A 20,480-nucleotide genomic window follows, 5' to 3' on the forward strand; every position below is an offset into this window, starting at 1 on the left:
ATATATATATATATAGATATATATATATACATATATATATATATATATATAGATATAGATATAGATGTAGATATAGATATATTTTAAAAACACAAAAAATATATATTTGTTTACTATTAGTTAGTATCTGTTTAGGTTAGTACATGTTGTCCTACATGTGTCCTGTCATATAAGGAAGTTGGGGGGTTAATGTTTAGAGTGTTTAGGGCCAGATGTAGGAAGGAAACTCGCAATTTCTGACTCTCAAAATGGGCTCAAAAAAAAAAAAGCGACATCAATTCGCGACTCGCAAATGATGTCGCACCGCAGAGTGCGAGTCCGCTGTTAGCGAGGTCACTTTTTGCGACCTCGCTAAAAGCGAACTCGCAATTTGCGAGTCGGGTGTCGCAAATTGCGACTGGGCCGCAAATTGCATGCAGGTGCAGCAAAACAGTTGGAAAAACACTTCCTGGCTCTTGCTGATGACATCAGAGCCAGGAAGTCATCAAATACACCTGGGAGGAGGGAGGACCACACACTTTTCTAACTTCTGTGCAACTACCTGGAGAGAGGAACAGCTGCTACCATGGAAGACCCAGGCAGTGCAGGAAGTAAAAGGAAATTAAAATTCTAAGAAAAAGAACTTGAGCTGCTGACAGAAGAATGGTGCCAGCACCATGACCAGCTTTTTGACAAGGCAGCCCTGAGTGTCCCAGACACTGAGAAGAGGAGGATCTGGCAGCAAATCCAGGAGTGGATCAATGCCATTGGGGTGAGCCACTGAACCATTGATGAAATAAAAAAAAGGTGGTACGACCTGCGCTCCGGGACAAAGGAGAGGGTGGCAGAGCGCCTCAGGGAGATTAGGGGCACAGGAGGAGGCCCATCCACCATCCCACCACCCACAGCCATGGAGGAATTGGTGGAGCAGACACTGGAGCCTGAGGCTGTGTCAGGAATGGGAGCATTGGACACGTCAGCGCAAGGGACATCCAAAAGTGAGTACCATGAAACATGCATGTACACCTACAAATGCTACATCCACATTCACCCAGTACACAGCAGCATGCACAACCAGACTAGCTCCATTCCAGACTAGCAACCACCAGAACGGTGCATTATGGGCAATGTAGTACAGTAGTCAGCATATAGGCAAATGTTTATTATGACAGATGTTATAGACTGACAGTGTGTTCCCTATGTCCTACAGGTCTCCCACAAGACACCCCCACCCGCCACACCATCCAGGGTGAAGACAGTAGGCCACAGGCAGTGCAGGAGGCTGCAGCAGCCATTACAGTGCCCAGCACGACACCACCACAGTCCCCTCCAGAAGAAGTACAGGACATGGAGGAAGGAGACACGACACCTGGCCCCAGCCACACTGTGAGACAGCCAGAGCCAGAAGCACCACCGCTTCGCAGGCGCAGGGTCCAAGTCCAGGCGGTGGCCCAGGAGGATATAGGGGAGGCATCCATGTCTGCAGTTGAGGCATCCCTCATTTCTGGTCAGCGCCTGCAAACAAGGCAATTGAGAATTATTTCAGGTGCAATGCAGAGAATGGAACACAATATCACACATTGCCTGGCTGATGGCTGAACTTGGTGCTATTAATTTCTGCCTCATTCCTGGGTAGGTATATGTATCTGGACATGTGTGTAAGTATGGCATCTAGGAAACATCTGAAGAAACGTGAGAGTGCACTTTGGGATACCCCACCTGCCACTGCAATCACCCCCTGATAGCTACCCGAGGCCAAGAGGTGCAGTGAGCATAGCACTTGCACATGTGTGGGGAGGGCGCTGCCGCGCACTGTCTGGCGTTGAAGCTGCGGATTGAGTAGATCAATTAATTCTAATATTGCTGCACTGCTGAGTCTGTGTTTGTCATATATCTCCTCCTCAGTTTGTTGGAAAAGTGTCTGCCTGGTTCTGTATATCCTCTCCTGTCTCTGGCTCCTCCTCCTCTGCTGTGTAGCGTGGACTCTCCTCCTCCTTGCTGTCACATATATTTCAGCCATTTTGAGTAACCCAGATGCCTTCTGCGTCTCCTTTTATACTTTGGTTCTGGTTACCACCTGCTCTGACTTAGTGGTAATTTGGGTGTGCAAAATGGGCTTTTTGCAACTAGTCGCAATTTGCGAGTGGCTTTTTCATATGGTTTGCGACTCGCAAATTGCGACTTCCTATTTGCAGGTCGCAATTTTTGCGAGTCGGTAATGGCTCGCATCGCAATTTGCACTACGGAAATGGGATTTTTGCATCCCATTTCCAATTTTGCGGGGTCGCAAATTGCGATTCGGGCCATTTGCGACTCGCAAAATTTTGCTACATCTGCCCCTTTGTTACATGTGGTAAGTAAGTTTAGCATAGGGTAGTTAGGGCCAGTTGTGGGTAATGTATAGTTAGGTTAGGTTAGTATAGCTGTGTGACATAGTTTTAAGTTTTTTTTAGATATAGTTAATACAGTTGTAGGTACTTATTTATGGTATGTGTCATATACTTGGGGATCTGGGCCTTTGCATGAGTGTACAATGGCAAATTTGTGTTGGCATGTGTATTCTGTCCTGCATCCACATCCCATTCTTGACAAGTTTTTTCCCACTTCCAACTAAGCTGTTACATTGGCAGCTACAACAAAGCTACTTCTCTATGCATCTGCCATCCATTGTACCCACCACTCAAGTTGACTATGGTTCTCATGTATTGGACAGGTAGGTGTGATTTTTAGCTGTCATAAATTGGGTCCTGTGTTGGAATCTTGGGCACTGTGGGACGTCTGCATGCAGCCTGATGTTCATGTGAACCCTGATAAACTGAGTGGTGTCAATTTTTTATGAGCTTAAGTACACAAAATTCATGCTTATGGGTTTAAATTGTACTCCCAGGTGAGGCCATACACTCTTATACAGCCATTCCTGCTGTATGTTGTGCTTGTGGCATTTATGTTTTGAATCACATGTCACATACACAATGATTGTCTTGTAGGAGATATGGCCAGCATTGGGTTCAATCTTAAAGATACCTTGGGCCTGACATATACAATTTTTACACAGCATTTGACTCATTTTTTTAACGCAACAGCAGCACAAAGTTACCAATTGCAATGATATTTTGTGAGGTAATGGTGCTTTTATTTCAGAAATGAGCCACAAGCAGCACAAATGATTTTAAAATCCAGAACCTGGTGCATAGATATCAGCCCACATTATTTCTTTGCTCTTGTATTGACATTCTGTGACCATTGACATGCAACATGCATCACAAATCTCCAGCAAAATAGATGTGTCACTTTACACAGAGACAAAGTGGTTCTGTAGGTGCTGTTCATTTTAAAGTGCTGTAGTGTAGTACTTACATGGTCCAGGATTGTGAGTCCATTAGTGTAAAGCATTCTATTGTGATACAACACAAGTGCAATGTTGAGGGACATGTCATTGGACATGCTGTGATGGAGTGTCATTGAGTGCAGAGGAACATGAATTGCCAATTCGGTAGTGAGAGACAATTGGAGTCTATAGTGGTAAGGTTAACAGTGTGTTGGAGAAGAGTGCATGTCACCAGCTGTAGCAAGACAGGCATGTTGTCAAGCACAGGACAAAGGAAAAACAGTGCCCATGTGGCATGGGCTGGTGCTACCGGGTACTCCTACGAGTGAAGATGACCTGTTCCATGTCTTCCTCCTCTGATGTGTGTATCGTCTCCTCTGCCCTCGATGGTGGTGGGTTTGAGGGGGCAACACATACTTAAGTGGACTCCGAATTCCCGGTAGCTGCCAACTGTGGATCTATTAAGGGCATAACTGCAGCAAGGAGGAGCTGCTGGTTATTGAGTATGGCAGCAAAGTCCCTGTGGTAGGCAGCCATGTCTGCCCTGAGGGAGTCCTGATTGTTGTCATGCATGCAGCGAAAAATTTGGGAGGCCAGGTGTTGTGGCAACTCCCTCACAGCAGTGGTGAGGTCCCTCACACACCGTTGGAGTCCTTGTAGTAGTGATTGTTGGACTTGCCTGGCAGCTGACTGTTCTGGGGATGTCATCATACACATGCGCAGCCCCTCAAGGCTTGCTGCCATACTTTGCATCCCCACCCACACCTCCTTGGCCAGCTCCCGCTGTACTCCAACAAATGTCCTCTCAAAGGTGGTCCCAGTGTCATTAGAGTCCTCCGCTGTATTGGAGCTGGCAGGTCGTACTATTGGGGTGGTGGATGGGTCCTCTGGGATGGCTGCTATATGTGTGCTCCACCTTGCGACTGGAGGTGGTGTCTAGAGGGTTCCGAGGACATCATGGAGGGTTTCCTGGCTGATGGTTGTCAGCTCATCATCCATGTCATCAGGGTAGTCCAGGACAGGCAGATCCACAGGAGAGCCATCGTCCTCTGCAATTAGATATTGTACAATTAGTGTGTCTTTGTTGTGGCAGTTGTAATGTGACGTCACTGACTTCATATTGGTGGAACATTGTAATCTGGGTTCATGTTCATTGTTCCTGTCATTAATCTTTGAATTCTCTCAGGCCTATGCCCCACCTGCATGTCACATGTAGTGCGGGCAGTTTGGGGAATTGTCTGTGTTATAAGCTCTAGGTGTAGGTTCTTTCCAAATTGTGTCTTGCCACCTTCTTGTCCTACTCAACCGTCCCTCTGCTACCATTAGCATGGTGAGGCCTTGCAATGCTTTTTGGTGTTCTGATGCCACATGCACTAGACATAACAATATGGCCCTGACCCAGTCTACCATTTTTCACATGCACCTATACGGTGCTGAGACCTAGCACCATACCATGTATTTCATTGGCATGACACGATACAGGTGTCAACATTGGTAATTTCTCATGTTGATATTTGCGTATGTGTGCTACATTGCATTGCACTGATGGGCCTGGCAGAGTTCCATTTCCTCTCATGACTGTGCGGGTGTGTTTCACTAGCTACACACATATGTCCTCCCCCTCAATGCTGTTGTCTTAGCACTATGACACTTGAGATTTTGCATGGTGGCATTGCAGCTGTTGTGGCACAGGCAAGGGGTAGACCCTGGAATGGGCAGCATGGGTATGAGATTACTGCTGTGTACTTCATAATATAAGTGACTGTGCCTAATGTTTCTTGAGTCTATGGACATGAGCAGTTGACAGGAGTTGCACTTGGATATGAATTGAAGGGGATTGATCACGTAGTCATAATGAACCCTCATTTTGAGTGTGTTTGTGCCATGGGCACCTACCTGCCATTTTCTAATTGACCAGCACACACAGTATAGGTAGTAGTGGCAAGTGTTGTCAATGGTAAATGCCACTTGAGGCAATGGCCTGAGACTGGACATTGTCCTCTAGTTTACGTTCTGATAATACCAGATGTCCTGTGACAGCACCCCAGTTTTACGCTCTACCCTACCCTCCTAGTCTGCTTTCGCATTTCCAGCAGCCATGGCATGGTGGTGGAGCCCCATGCAAAGGTTGTTGGTGTTGTGTTGTGCTGTGTCCCTGGATGCCACAGTGTATGAAAGTACCATCTTCCTTGGCATGTTACCCCCATTTTTCACATGTATGTCAATATGTTTTTGCCTGTCTCACTGGGATCCTGCTGGTCAGGACCCCAGTGCTCATAGTTTGAGTACTAATGTGTATGCTGTGTAGTGCCTAACCGTGTCACTGAGGTTCTGCTAACCAGAACCTTCGTGCTTATGCTCTCTCTGCTTTTAAATTTGTCACTGTAGGCCAGTGACTTCATTTATCAATTTCAATTGGCATACTGGACCCCTCTTATAAGTCCCTAGTTTATGGAACCTAGGTACCCAGGGCATTGGGGTTCAAGGAGATCCATATGGGATGCAGCATTTCTTTTGCCACCCGTAGGGAGCTCAGACAAACCCTTACACAGGACTGCCACTGCTGCCTGCTTGAAATAGAGCACACACTATTTCACAGCCATTTTCACTGCACTTAAGTAACTTATAAGTCTCCTATATGTCTAAACTTCACTTGCTGAAGGTTACGTGCAAAGTTACTAAGTGAGAGGGCATCCTTGCACTAGCAAAGGTGCACCCACATAGTTCAGGGCCATTTCCCCGGGCTTTGTGAGTGCGGGGACGCCATTACACGTGTGCACTAAACATAGGTCAATACCTATATGTAGCTTCACGATAGTAACTCTGATTATGGCCATGTGACAAGTCTAAGATCATGGAATTGTCCCCCCATTCCACATCTGGTATTGGGGAGCCAATTCCATGCATCCTGGGGGCTCCACCATGTACCCCCAATACTGCCAAACCAGCTCTCCGAGGCTTGCACTGCAGCTACAGCTGCTGCCACCTCACAGACAGGGTTCTTCCCTCATGGGGTTTCGGCAGCCCAGTCCCAGGAAGGCAGAACAAAGCATTTCCTCTGAGAGCAGGGTGTTATACCCTCTCCCTTGGGAAATAGGTGTTACAGGCTGGGGAGGGGTAGCCTCCCCTAGCCTCTGGAAATGCTTTGAAGGGCACAGATGGTGCCCTCCTTGCATAAACCAGTCTACACCGGTTCAGGGACCCTTTCTCCCCTGCTCTGGTGGGAAACTGAACAAAGGAAAGGGGACTGACCACTCTCCTGTCCTTCACCACCCCAGGGGTAGTGCCCAGAGCTCCTCCAGTGTGTCCAAGACTTCGGCCATCTTGCTTTGCAAGGTGTGGGGTCACTCTGAAGGGCTCTGGATGGCCAGTGCCAGCAGGTGACATCAGTGACCCATACTGAGAAGTCAATACCTGATAAGGTAGCCAATCCCCCTCTCAGGGCTATTTAGGGTATCTCCTGTGGGTTCTCTTCAGATTCTGCTTGCAAGTTTCCTTTAGGAATCCTCTGTAACAACTTCAGCATCCTCTGACCTTGAATCAACTGCAGCCTGCTCTAAGAAACGCTATAGCTGCTCTGGGGACTCCTTGTCTTCATCCTGCACCAGAAGGACCGAAGAAATCTCCTGTGGAGTGATGGAGTCACTCCCCTGCTCCAAGCAGGCACCTTCCAAGATGACGACCAGTACCCTGGGACTCCTCTCTCGGCAATGAACATGCTCCTAAGGACACAGAGGGTGAACATCATCAACATAAACTGTCCTGAGGTCCTGCTGACACAATTTGAAGAAGGTAAGACCTTGCTTTCCCTGAGAACAGTGGTACCACTGTATTTTGTGTCTTCTTTGCCTCCTGAGGCCTCTGTGCACTCTTTGCTAAATTCCTTCTTGCACAGCCTGGCCTTCGTCTCCAGCACTCCACCCTGCGATGCTCAACTCGCTGAGTTTTTCTTCGGTGGCGTGGGACCTTCTTTTTTTGTGCTGCATCAACTGCATTTTGCACCTCCTTTGAACCTAGATCCTGTGTCTTCTGGGGGTGCTGGCTGGCATCCTCAGGGCTCCCTAAAGTGCTGATAGCCCCCTCTTCCTCCTCACATAGATTTGAGGCCCTCAGGGCCCTCCTGGGTCCATCCCGTACCAGTTTGATGAAAAACGCAGTTTTGCCATAGCCAAGGATTATTGACGCCTTCCAACACGAAATCTCATCTGCAACAATCTTCAGGCCATGGGACATCTTTTGCATCATGCAGGAACCCTGGCATCTTGCTAGGGTGCATTTCTGCAGTATTCAACTAACCCCGGACTCTTCTTTTGCACCCTCTTCTGGGTTGGCAGGGGCTCCTGTCCTTCCTGGAACTTCTTTTGACTTCTGGACTTGGTCTCCTTCCTTTGCAGGTCTTCAGGTCCAATAATCCAGCAGTTATTCTTTGCATACTTGGTTGGCTGCTGCAAAATCCCAAAAACGGGGTGTAGAGTGTACTAAGGAAACTTGCAGTACTTTACTCCTGCTTTTCTGGTCTCTGGGGTGGAGTAATATACTTACCTTTTCTGTTTTTTTACTCTCCCAGCTATTCTGCACACACTACACTTGTCTAGGGGGGAATTTGTGATTCACATTCCACTTTTTTAGTAGATGGGTTGTGTTGCCCCTAAACCTATTTTCTCCTATTGCATTGTATAGGATTTCCTACTGTTTGCATTGTTCTATGACTATTTACTTGTCTAATTTTGGTGTCTAGTGTATTGATTTCCATGGCTGACATGCATTGTGTAGTAGGTATGTACCTCCCCCTTCTTGCACTTGACATTTAGGCCTTTTGGTCCCCCATACATCTTACCCTGCATAAATGTTGTTTCCTGGAAGTCTGTGCTGTCCTGTGATTCCTGTGACGATCTCCTACAGGATGACAGCTGCAACCATCTCATCCATCTTATCCAGGGCCTCCTGCAGTGCTGGACTCCCACCTCCGGTCTGCAGTGCTGCCTTCCTGTTCCGTGCCATTTTCTCCTTTGTCCTGTGCTTGCAGTCATGCCAGCGTTTCTTACACTTGGTGACAGTTCTCCTGACCTCTTCCACACTGTTAATCTTGTCCACAATTTGTTGCCAAATTGCCTCGCTTCTCCCGGTTGGCAATTTAGAGGTGATGAAGAGTTGATGCTGGTGCTCCTTCACCTCTAAGACCAATATTTCATGCTCCTCTGTGCTGAAACAACACTTTATTTTCTTCTTTTCTCTCCCCTGGGTCTTGTCTGTGTCCTCCCGGCTGGTTCCTGGTAGACTGAGTTCTCCCTGGGGTCTCTCCTGGCTTCTGGGATCCATTTTTGGGCTCCTTAGCACTGTTTGCTGCGTTTATGTCGCTTTTTGATGCTACGGCTGTGAAAAATGGCGCATATCCGGTTTGCAACATTTTCGTATCATTCTTTCTGAGTTAACTTCATGTTGCTTTATGACACGACACAATGGTTAGCATCCAAAAAATGACTTTAACCTGTTCCTAGCGCCACCGTGCGTCAAAGTATAAATTTGGCCCTATGTATCCTAAATTCTTTGAAACTCATATCCTTTGAAGAAGACATACGGCATGTATGGCTCATTACTCAATTTACACAGATGGGAGTACCTGCACAACTGATTAGTGTCGAACAGGAAAAGCTAACCTTTTCAGTGATGGGCACCTGTCAGTGTTGAAGAATACAGTTCCATAATTGGGAGTTGTCAGATGTACCACACTTACCAACATTAAATTAGCAGGACCCCACCAATGACAGGTAAAGTACTATATTTACCTATCCAAGATAAAGATTACATACACATTATGAATGGCTGGAACACAGGATGGCAAATGTATGCGCTAGTAGACAGTATGTAGCAGCCATTCTGACAGGTCCTTGATCATGGGTGTGCATATGGGAAACCTGGGAAATCAAGATAGTAAGCATACCCTAGGCTATTCCCCCAGCTTGGCCAGTGCACACATGACAAGCCCCAACCACAATCAATTACAAAACTAATTAGGCTAAGATGAACAGTATGTATTTTAAAACCATCAAGCAAATGAAAACCTAAAACCTACCCTATTCTAAATGAACCTATACTAAATATCCTTAAATTAAATCTACACCTATATAACCTATTCTAAACTTATCTTACACATGTACCTCCAAATTCTAAACAGTGGCCCCCACACCTCCTTTAAGGGATGTGATACAAGTAAGACAACATAAACTATGACTACACATGTACTAACCTAACCTATGGCCTAAACAACTGTATAGTTTTTTGGGATTTGTGTTATATTTGTTTTACTTTTAATACACCAATACCCCAACATGACCCCCCACCCAAACCTTAAAAATGAAATAATGTAGAAGAAACCCACCCCAGCATACTTAACCTACCCTGCACTAACCTAACACTACACATCTAAAACCCCATATAAAACAATGCAAAACAGAAAAAAGGGAGGGGAATGAACTGGGATGTTGTACGATACATTATAAGTTCACTTCCTGCTTTTCTTTAACGTTTTGTTAATGTATCACAACAACCCGCAGTCCTCTGCTGCATCCTCCCTCAATTTAGGCAGTCTGGCCAAAATCTGCCAAATGTCCCTCCTCATGTCCTGCTCAACCTGACTTGGGACTACTGCTGCAGGTGGCAGTAGTGGTGGCTGTGTGATCACTGGTGCAGCTGATGTTGAGGACCGCGGTTCAGCTGTGCCCCTCACCCCTGATGGCTTGCCTCCAGTGACATTTTGTGGCTGTTTTGGAGGTCCCCCATGGGGAAAGGCACAGCATTCCCCTGATGCTTTTTCTGTTTCCTGCCCAATCTGCAGCAGGCATCATCAACCTCCATTATGTGGCAGTATCTTTTGGCCCTCTTATTGAAGTCTTGCCTCTGTACTTCAGTCAGTTGGCAGCTGAAATATGAGGTGAAGCAAGCATCAGTATCAGCATTGGTTGGAGGTTGTACGGACATATAGGGGGTCATTCTGACACTGGCGGCCGGTGACCGCCAGGGTCACCGACCACGGGAGCACCGCCAACAGGCTGGCGGTGCTCCCAAGGGCATTCTGACCGCGGCGGTTCAGCCGCGGCCAGAAAGGGTAAACCGGCGGTCTCCCGCCGGTTTACCACTGCCCTACAGAATCCTCCATGGCGGCGGAGCGCGCTCCGCCGCCATGGGGATTCTGACACCCCCTACCGCCATCCTGTTCCTGGCGGGTCTCCCGCCAGGAACAGGATGGCGGTAGGGGGTGCCACGGGGCCCCTGGGGGCCCCTGCAGTGCCCATGCCAATGGCATGGGCACTGCAGGGGCCCCCGTAAGAGGGCCCCACAAAGTATTTCAGTGTCTGCAAAGCAGACACTGAAATACGCGACGGGTGCAACTGCACCCGTCGCACCTTCCCACTACGCCGGCTCAATTCTGAGCCGGCGTCCTGGTGGGAAGGTAGATTTGCCCTGGGCTGGCGGCGGCCTTTTGGCGGCCGCCCGCCAGCCCAGGGCAAATCTCAAAATACCCTCAGCGGTCTTGCGACCGCGGAGCGGTATTTTGACGGGGGAACATTGGCGGGCGGCCTCCGCCGCCCGCCAATGTTAGAATCACCCCCATAATGTACACTGCAACTGCAGGTAACACATACAGTCCAACATGCATTCCTCAAAAATGACTTACTCCTCATCTACAACTATTTCCTACCAGGCCATCATCAGTATCATGTACATGTCACTGGAATGACGGAAATCTATTTAGAAACAACAGGGCCCAGAGTCGAGTGTACAAAAGTGACCATGATCAACATTTGTGTCTTCTAACTTGTGAGAATCACGAGCCCCCACAAGTCTGGATTTCCTGTGTCCATGTGCATGCAACCCATCACCTCGACACACTTGGTGAAACATCAAGGATTGCCCAGACATCATGGAGGCAAGCTGTGGACCATATGATAGGGGCTTAGGTAACTTTCGACCTGCTATTCTAAGGTTTGGTAAATCAATATTAATAAGTCCTGCTGTAAGACCTGGCCTGAGCATACGTAACAAAGGGGTATGACATTGCCCATGATGTGCCCACATGTATAACTGATTGAATCTTCCCAGAAAGGTTTTAAGCCTGAGCTGCACATTAGAGTTGTCAACACATTACAGAACTTAAGCCTGTTACCCTGGGCTATGTAGTGTGCTACATGTGTTAAACAGAACACTCATGGTGGCTGTATGGGTGCCCTTAGGCCCACAGTGAGTTTGGCACTGCAGTGGGTGCTGCAACAGTATCCAGAAACATTGTACACCATTTGTACATGCATGTCAGACTTCATCAAAGTGGTAGGTATGCACATAGCATTCACTTCATATGCATATATGATGTGACTTACATCACTCACAAATATCACGGTGGCAGGACTATATTGTTAAAACTGATTGAGATCTTGTATGGGAAGAATCATAGACTTTTCACACAACCATCTGGAAGTTAGTTGCATACTAAATGTGTGCAGTACTGACTATTGTGCAGCACAATATGGCTCCTGCCAGGACTACAGACTCATTATATCTGAAAGGTACTGAGGCACTTGTGGAGTATGTGTCCTTTACTTAAGCACCCTAGAGACCTCTGTAGATGTCACTCACGTCAGTACCATCTTGCAGTAAGTGTAAGCTATGTTTGGCACACTGTGCTGACAGGGGTGCTGAGACAAAGTAGTTGTAAACAGGCATGATATGACCATAGATAGCTGTCCCGAGACCTATAATGGTAGACACTAATGAATAACTGGCCAGCCATAACAATTCCCATTTCACACAGTTCCATGCCAGCACACGTTGCCCCTTAAACTACATGCAAGCCATTCTCATTCGCAACATTCCAACATACATGATGTCACCATCCATTCTCCAATGATATCAGATCATTGGTCAGGCAAAACCATCTTTAACAGCATTCCACACTTCAGACTAACTCACACCAAACCTTGTTCTAGAACCCATGACTCACAAAATGACACTTACTGGATGCATCAGGGTCTTCAAATCCCGCAACCTCTCCTACAGTTTAGGGTGCAGGTCCACCAGCAAGACATGGATGGAAAACATTAGTTAGTATAATTCATAAATGGACGACATTGTATACTGTTAACTTGTTAGGCTGAGAGAGCACATGATGCTACTGGTAGAGCAGAGCAACTAACAAACATATGTGATCAGTCAATCAAACATAGTCTCAGATAATGTAGACCCAGACACCTACAAACCATCACTGTCCCTGACACTCCTTTGGTGCTTCTCACTGTACCATTAATACATGGCATTGACATGCAGGTATCTGTTAGCTTCACACCTCCATGACCATATGGGACTGCTTGACACTGTATATTGCATTTGAGGGGCATGCAATGGTTGTTGCAATGGCTGTCCCATTGTGACACCCATAGCATTTGAGCCTGCCTCAGATGTTGTAGATTTCTATCTCATTGTCACAGCAAACTGACAAACTACTGCCCAGGGGTTGTGTGGGGTTTCCAAGGTGTTGAGGAATGATGTGATACATCCTACAGTGAAGTAAGTAATATGTGTGTGCCATCACAAGGCACACACATGAGCAACACTGCTTTGGGAATATACTAATGTGAAGATAGTTGTACCTATCTACACATTGACTGATTGAAATCATGGATATGTTGCCAATAGTGTGTGACCAGGCATTGTTGCCATTGTATATCATTATTTGTCCAGGGAGGCAATAAGGACATAGACATAGAAAATGCCTTAACACAGAAACGCTTGCTCTGTGGTGTAAGGATGCATTTGTTGGTGCAGGTTACTGAGTGATGTGCCAGTGAAGGAGCAGATGTAGGGGAGCCCCATACTGTCAGTGAGGAGTGGCAGGCCTGTGGAACAAACGCTGCACGTGTGTTTGGTGATAGACATAGTATAAGGTGATTGCGACACACAAGGACCTGGAACAGGAAAGTTGTAGTAGTTTGGACCCAGTGCTTGGTCCCTTACATGGCCTTGGCCAATGACACAAGGGGCCAATAGAACAACAGGGCAGCAGCACCAATTGCATCAATACAGTCTTTGTGGCCCTCAGTGCACCCCTTACGCCTGCCATGCGTGTGCCTAATGAGAATTACGGCACAGTATGATGCAGGTAGGGTCCAAATTAATCTATTTATATGTAGGTAAATTAAGTACTCAGCAGGAGTTGCAACAGATCCTCACAACTTCTAATGAGTACATTGGGGGCCCATCTTATACATTTCACCCCCCCCCCCCAATATCACACCTACTCTCAGCAGCCATTCAGAGTGCCAGTATAATTGTACTAAGGGATTTCTCATCTTGCTCGGTGGCTTATACATATGCCACCCAAACATGTTTTGGGACCCTCTTTCATACATGATACATGGTGGAGGCCTCATATGGTGCTGCTCATTAACAAGTTGCCCTATGCATGCATCACAGTACTTTGTAATAGTTGTTCAGGGAAAATGATACAACTGCCCAGCATCAGTTTCATCTTTGTACATCTGACTTGAAGGCCCAAGATGGTGCTGGGACTCATCATACAGGTAGCATATGACATGTCCACATCCACAAGCATTACATGCAGCATTTAACCGTATCTGTAACTGTCATGTGTAGGAGGCTGGACTGGCTTATAGTGAGTACCTGAAGGTGCTAAGACCTTGTGCCAGGTCCAGTTATCCCTTATTAGTAGATTAGTAGTGTTCTAGCAGCTTAGGCTGATAGAGGTAGCTATAGCAGAGCAGCTTAGGCTGAACTTGGAGACATGCAAAGCTCCTACTATACCACTTATATCATATAGCACTATATCATAAGAATCACAATACTCAGAGTTACTAAAAATAAAGGTACTTTAGTTTAGTGACAATGTGCCAAAAATATCTCAGAGGATATACTCCCTTAGAAGGTAAGGAAAATACACAAAATATACGCACAAACCAAAATCAGGTAAGTAAACAGTTAAAAAAGTAGTGCAAACACTGTAGAATACAATAGGATGTAATACGCCTAGGGGCAACACAAACCATATACTAAGAAAGTGGAATGCGAACGACTTAGGGACCCCAGGCCTAGTGTAATGTGTAGAGGGTCGCTGGGTGTGTAAGAAAACACTAAGGGTGTCAAAGATATCCCAACCCAAGACCCTGAAAAGTAGGAGTAAAGTTACCCTACGTCCCCAGAAACACACTAAAGTTGTGATAGGAGATTCTGCAAAGACCACAACAGACTGCAAAGCACTGAAGATGGATTCCTGGACCTGAGGACCTGTAAAGGAAGGGGACCAAGTACAAGAGTCACGAAAGTGACCAGGAGCGGCAGTAGCCCACTAAAAGCCAGATGAAGGTGCAATATGGCTACCTCTGGGTGGAAGAAGCTAAAGATTCTCCAACAACGGAAGATGCCAGGAACTTCTCCTTTGCACAGAAGATGTCCCATGGCGTGCAGGAGGGGGCAGAGTTATTTCAAAACAGAAAGACCATAAAAAAGCCTTCATAGCTGCAAAGGTTGTGGTTGAAGAAAAAGGGTGCTGACCGGGCCCAGGAAGGACCAGGAGGTTGCTACTTAGAAGAGGAGACAGAGGGGGTGCCCAGCAATACAGAGAGTCCATGCAGAAGCAGGCAGCACCCGCAGAAGTACCTGAAGACAGGTTCAAGAAAACTGGGCATGGCAGTTGTCCCAACACCACAAAGGAGGGCCCCACGAAGCCGGTGGTCAACTCAGCGAGTTGAGCAATGCAGGATGGAGTGCTGGGGACCTGGGCTGTGCTGTGCATGTAGGATTCCTTGCAAAAGGGCACAGAAGCCCTAGCAGCGGCAGTTCATGCAGTACACAGTATTACTGTCTGGCGTGAGAAGGCAAGGACTTACCTCCAACAAATTGGGACAGAAGGACCACTGGACTATCTGGGTCACTTGGATCTAGCTCCTGTGTTCCAGGGACCATGCTCGTCATGATGTGAGGGGACCCAGAAGACTGGTAAAGCAGAAGTTTGGTGCCTGCGTTAGCAGGGGGAAGATTCCGTCAACCCACGGGAGAGTTCTTCTTGGCTTCCAGTGCAGGGTGAAGGCAGACAGCCCCCAAAGCATGCATCACCAGGAAACAGTCGAGAAAGCTGCCAAGATTAGGCGCTAAAATGTTGCTGGTAGTCTTCTTGCTACTTTGTTGCAGTTTTGCAGGCGTCCTGGAGCAGTCAGCGGTTGATCCTTGGCTAAAGTCGAAGAGGAAGATGCATTTGTTATCGGAGGAAAAGCCCACAGGAGAGACCCTAAATAGTCCTCAGAGAAGGATTGACCACCTAGTCAGGTAAGCACCTATGAGGAGGGGTCTCTGATGTCACTTGCTGGCACTGGCCACTCAGAGGCCTCCATTTTGCCCTCACACCTGTGGATTCAAGATGGCAGAGGTCTGGGACACACTGGAGGATCTCTGGGCACCACCCCTGGGGTGGTGATGGACAAGGGAGTGGTCACTCCCCTTTCCTTTGTCCAGATTCATGCCAGAGCAGGTGCTGGGGGATCCATGAAACCGGTGTAGACTGGCTTATGCAAGGAGGGCACCATCTGTGCCCATCAAAGCATTCCCAGAGGCCAGGAGAGGCTACTCCTCTCAGGCCCTTAACACCTATTTCCAAAGGGAGAGGGTGTAACACCCTCTCTCAGGAGAAATCCTTTGTTCTGCCTTCCTGGGACTAGGCTGCCCAGACCCCAGGAGGGCAGAAGCCTGTCTGTGGGTTGGCAGCAGCGCTAGCTACAGTGAAAACCCCAGAGAGCTGGTTTGGCAGTACCCAGGGTCCATGCTGGAGCCCCGGGGATGCATGGGATTGGCACCCCAATACCAAATTTGGCTTGGGGGGACAATTCCATGATCTTAGACATGTTACATGGCCATATTCGTAGTTACCATTGTGAAGCTACATAAAGTGCAGTGTAAAATGGCTGTGAAATAACGTGGATGTTATTTCACTCAGCCTGCACTGGCAGTCCTCTGTAAGAATTGTCTGAGCTCCCTATGGGTGGCAAAAGAAATGCTGCAGCCGATAGGGATCTCCTGGAACCCCAATACCCTGGGTACCTAGGTACCATACACTAGGGAATTATAAGGGTGTTTCAGTGTGACAATTAGAATTGTCAAAAATGGTCACTAGCCTGCAGTGACAATTTTAGAGGCAGAGAGAGCATTAGAACTGAGGTTCTGATAAGCAAGACCTCAGTGACACAGTTAGGCACCACACAAGGAACACACATTCAGGCCACAACTATGAGCACTGGGGTCCTTGCTAGCAGGATCCCAATGAGACAGGCAAAAACAAACTGACACACAAGTAAAAATGGGGGCAACATGCCAGGCAAGATGGTACTTTCCTACATCATGCCCATGCAAAAGTAAGGACTTTGTATCGAAATGTGAGACCAATTGCTCCACCAATCTCAATTCCAGGATGATCCAGCAGATCCAGCTCTCTTTCTTGTAACCAGATCTGCCCATCCATGTTTGATTTGGTCATTGTTCCTTCCACTGCGTCTGTGGGGTAGCCAAGGATTACATGGCCACCCAGTTGCAGCATCAAGTGAGGTACTGCTGAAAAAGCAAGATGAACCCTCCCGGATCATCGGCAGAAATCAGCAGCATCCTCCCTTTCCCAGACATACTGCAAATGCAGTTCACCCAAAACAAAAAAATAAAGAAACCCTAACACGTAACCCAACTACTCTACCTACCCCAACATCTATTCTACCCCAAACACCTCACAATTCACAAACAAAAACAGTAGAATTACACTACAAAAGGCATGTTTAAAGACAACTAAGGACAACACCTACAAGACATAGCACAAGAAACACTACAATCGCTCCAGAATACACTAATCCACCTACAGCACCAGCTCCACACATCCTCACTCAGTCACAGGCCATAAGACTGTGAATTGAAAGTGAAAGTGAACTCATTGTACCATGTTTGGAGGCAGGATGTCCTGTTTCATCACTTCCTGGGCGTGTGCGTCACATCTCCAGTCATGCGTAATGTTTTTACTCATTACAGTCATGCATCGTTTTTCTCACCATTAGCATGAAAAGGCATGTGGACGTGAGACAGACGCTCAGGGGCTAGATGACTTTTAGCTTAGGGGTATTATATGGTTTATGAGTATGCATGATTATTTTTGATGCATAACGGTCATGCATGGATTATACACCATGGTGCGTTCAGGGGCGGGTGCACGTGTAATTGCCGCTCAGGGCCCAGGCATCATTTTACAAACATTGCAATGTGTAGTTAGTTGATGCATTTGCATCATACATTTTTGACACATGATGAAATTGCATGGACTGGTGCATTGTCAGCCGTGAGTGCATCCGGATTAACTTAAAATGTTACATGGCCTGTGCAACAATGTTTAATATGTGGTACGGCAACATGTGCGTGAAGATCCAGTACTGTCATTACGGTGAAATTTGTATGTTGAACCTATAGATTGGTTTATGAGTCTGCTGCATGCGATTACTCATATCTTGTTCATATGCTCATATGTAGCTACACTGTGTCCAGATACATGTTGGCCCCCCTTGTTGTTTGTTGGCTTTTGGCCTCCCATCCTTGTTAGAGGGTCACTGGAGGCCCAGGGGGGGCCCCAGAGATTGCAGGCCCCAGGAGGGGCCTGGTATAAAACTGGAGGGGGTGCGTGTTGCCCCTCTCTTCCCCAATCATTGGAGTGGCCCCAGAGTGAGCGCACGGAGTGCCGGGAGCCCCATTTTGTTCTTTAAGGCACTGGAAATGCCATTCATCATGATACCGGTACTTTTTAAAAGGACATATCGTATCCAAATGTTCTGGTTTGGACATGATTGATTTATATGGTAACCTGCCAAGTTTTATGATGTATTAGAAGTATATTCTGGTGTTCCTTTTATATGTTTTCCTGTCTTGCCATGTGTTTTATAATGCTGTTGGTATAGTCCTGGGAATAGCCCATGTGTATTTAGTGTGGTGTTTGTCTAATTTGTCATAGATGGTTGGTATGTTGTGTGGTTTGATTGGTATAGTGGTTTACCTATGAGTAGCCCATTACTATTCTGGCCATCCCGGAACCACTGGTTGATGGTGCAAAGGCGAAAGATGTATCCATCATGGACACTGCCAGGATATTTTGCAAGGATGTTGGTGAAGAGCCCTCAGTGGTCCACAATGGCCTGCACATTGATAGAATGTGTGTGGTTGCTGTTCCAATATATGTGTTCTGGTACTGCCGGAAGCACCAGTTGCACATGGGTACTGTCCATTGCACCCAGCACATGCGGAAACCCAGCAATTTGATAGAAACCTTGCTTGGTCTGTCCTGTGAGGAGGGACAAGTGGAAATGAGGTAATTGCGCTGGCGTTGTGCGCCGTCGCGGTAGGCGGTCGATGACCACCGCACAACTTTGCATTGGTTATCATTGGGCCCTATGGGTTCCAGGAGCCAATGGTGATGTACGCAGGCGGTGACGGTACGCACCACCTTGGACGTCACCACCATTTTCTATCTATCCACTCACTTGCTACTTGACCTTCAACAGGAGAGGACCTACACTGCAAGTGCTGCTGTGACCTGTGTCTGGAACCGACCATGGCTCATGTGTATGGGGAAAGGGCCCCTGCCTTCACTGCAGAGAACTTGGAGAAACTGGTGGATGGGGTCCTACCCCATTAAACATTACTCTACGGTCCTCCAGACAAACAGGTGAGTACACTGTGAGCATGATGCGTGGGCCATGAATGTATGGAGTGCTGTGTATGTAAGCCACATGTAGGGGGTGGCAGAGGGGTCCTGGCTAGAGCGCAGCATGTAAGGTGGACAATGTAAGTGCATCAGAGGATGGGAGGGATCTGGTGGGCCACGAGTCTGACGGTCCGGACGGTTGACTAATTCCCTTTCCTGCTGTCTTTTCCCTGCAGGTCACTGCCCACCAGATGAAGGGTATTTGGCGTGCCATCGCCAAGGAGGTGCGGACCCTGGGGGTCTTTGACAGGCGGAGCACCCACAGCTGCAAGAGGTGGGAGGACCTGCACTGCTGGGCAAAGAAGACGGCGGAGGCCCAGCTGGGGCTGGCCTCCCAACGAGGAAGGGGTGCCTGTCGCACGATGACCCCCCTGATGTTCTGCATCCTGGTGGTGGCCTATTCGTAGTTGGATGGGAGCTTGAAGGCATCACAGCAGCCACAAGAGGGTGAGTACAAAATCTGACTCCTGACTTTGCACACGTTAAGAGGTACCTCAGTGGTGGATGTGGGCATTGGGTGCCCCTAGGCCAGGGTGAAGATGGCAGGGTAGGTCCCTTGTTGGGCAGGCTCTGAAGCACCCCTACCTCGATAGTGTTAGTGGGCATCTACTACTCAGCAGGGTCCAGTGGGTTTCTGGTGTGCAGCTGACTGCGTTAGGCATTCTACCCCATGGGCTGGTGACTATCTTAGTAACTGGTTGGGCATGGTCTAGTGCATAGGGCTGCTTCCTGTGTGTTGTGTATGCCAACTGTAGTGGTGCTGCTGGCATTGACCAAGTGTATCCTCTGTTTCTTCCTCCCCTTTTTGTTTTTTCACCCTTTCCTTATGTGCATTATCATCATCTGGCGGAGGAGCAGATGCACCGACAACGGAGGGAACTGCATCCCATATGGGCCTGGAGGCCAAATCCACTGACAGGGAGGGCACCAGTGGAATGGAGGGTGAGGGGAGCACCACAACATGGACATGAGGGGAGACCACAGATAGCGACTCCTCCTCCAATAGAAGCTCCCTGGCAGTGGTGGACACTTCAGTGCCCACACCAACAACAGGTACAGCCGCCACCCCCTACCAGCACAGCCCTCCCAGCAGCTCCTCAGCTTGTTTCTCGTGCCCACTCACCCAGGAGGGTTTGCATCTCCTTCACCCCAGGCACCTCAGGCCCTGCCCCAGTCAGCCACGCTGCTGTCATTGAGGAGGCTACTGATCTCCTGAGATTCCTCACTGTTGGGCAGTCAACCATTCTGAATGCCATCCATGGTGTCCAGAGGCATTTGCAAAAAACAAATGCATACCTGGACGGCATTCACTCTGGTGTGGCGGCCCAACAGAGAGCATTTCAGGCTCTGGCCTCCGCACTGATGGCAGCCATTGTCCCTGTGTCTAAC

Source organism: Pleurodeles waltl, chromosome 7 (assembly GCF_031143425.1).
Source record: "Pleurodeles waltl isolate 20211129_DDA chromosome 7, aPleWal1.hap1.20221129, whole genome shotgun sequence".
Lineage (NCBI taxonomy): Eukaryota > Metazoa > Chordata > Amphibia > Caudata > Salamandridae > Pleurodeles > Pleurodeles waltl.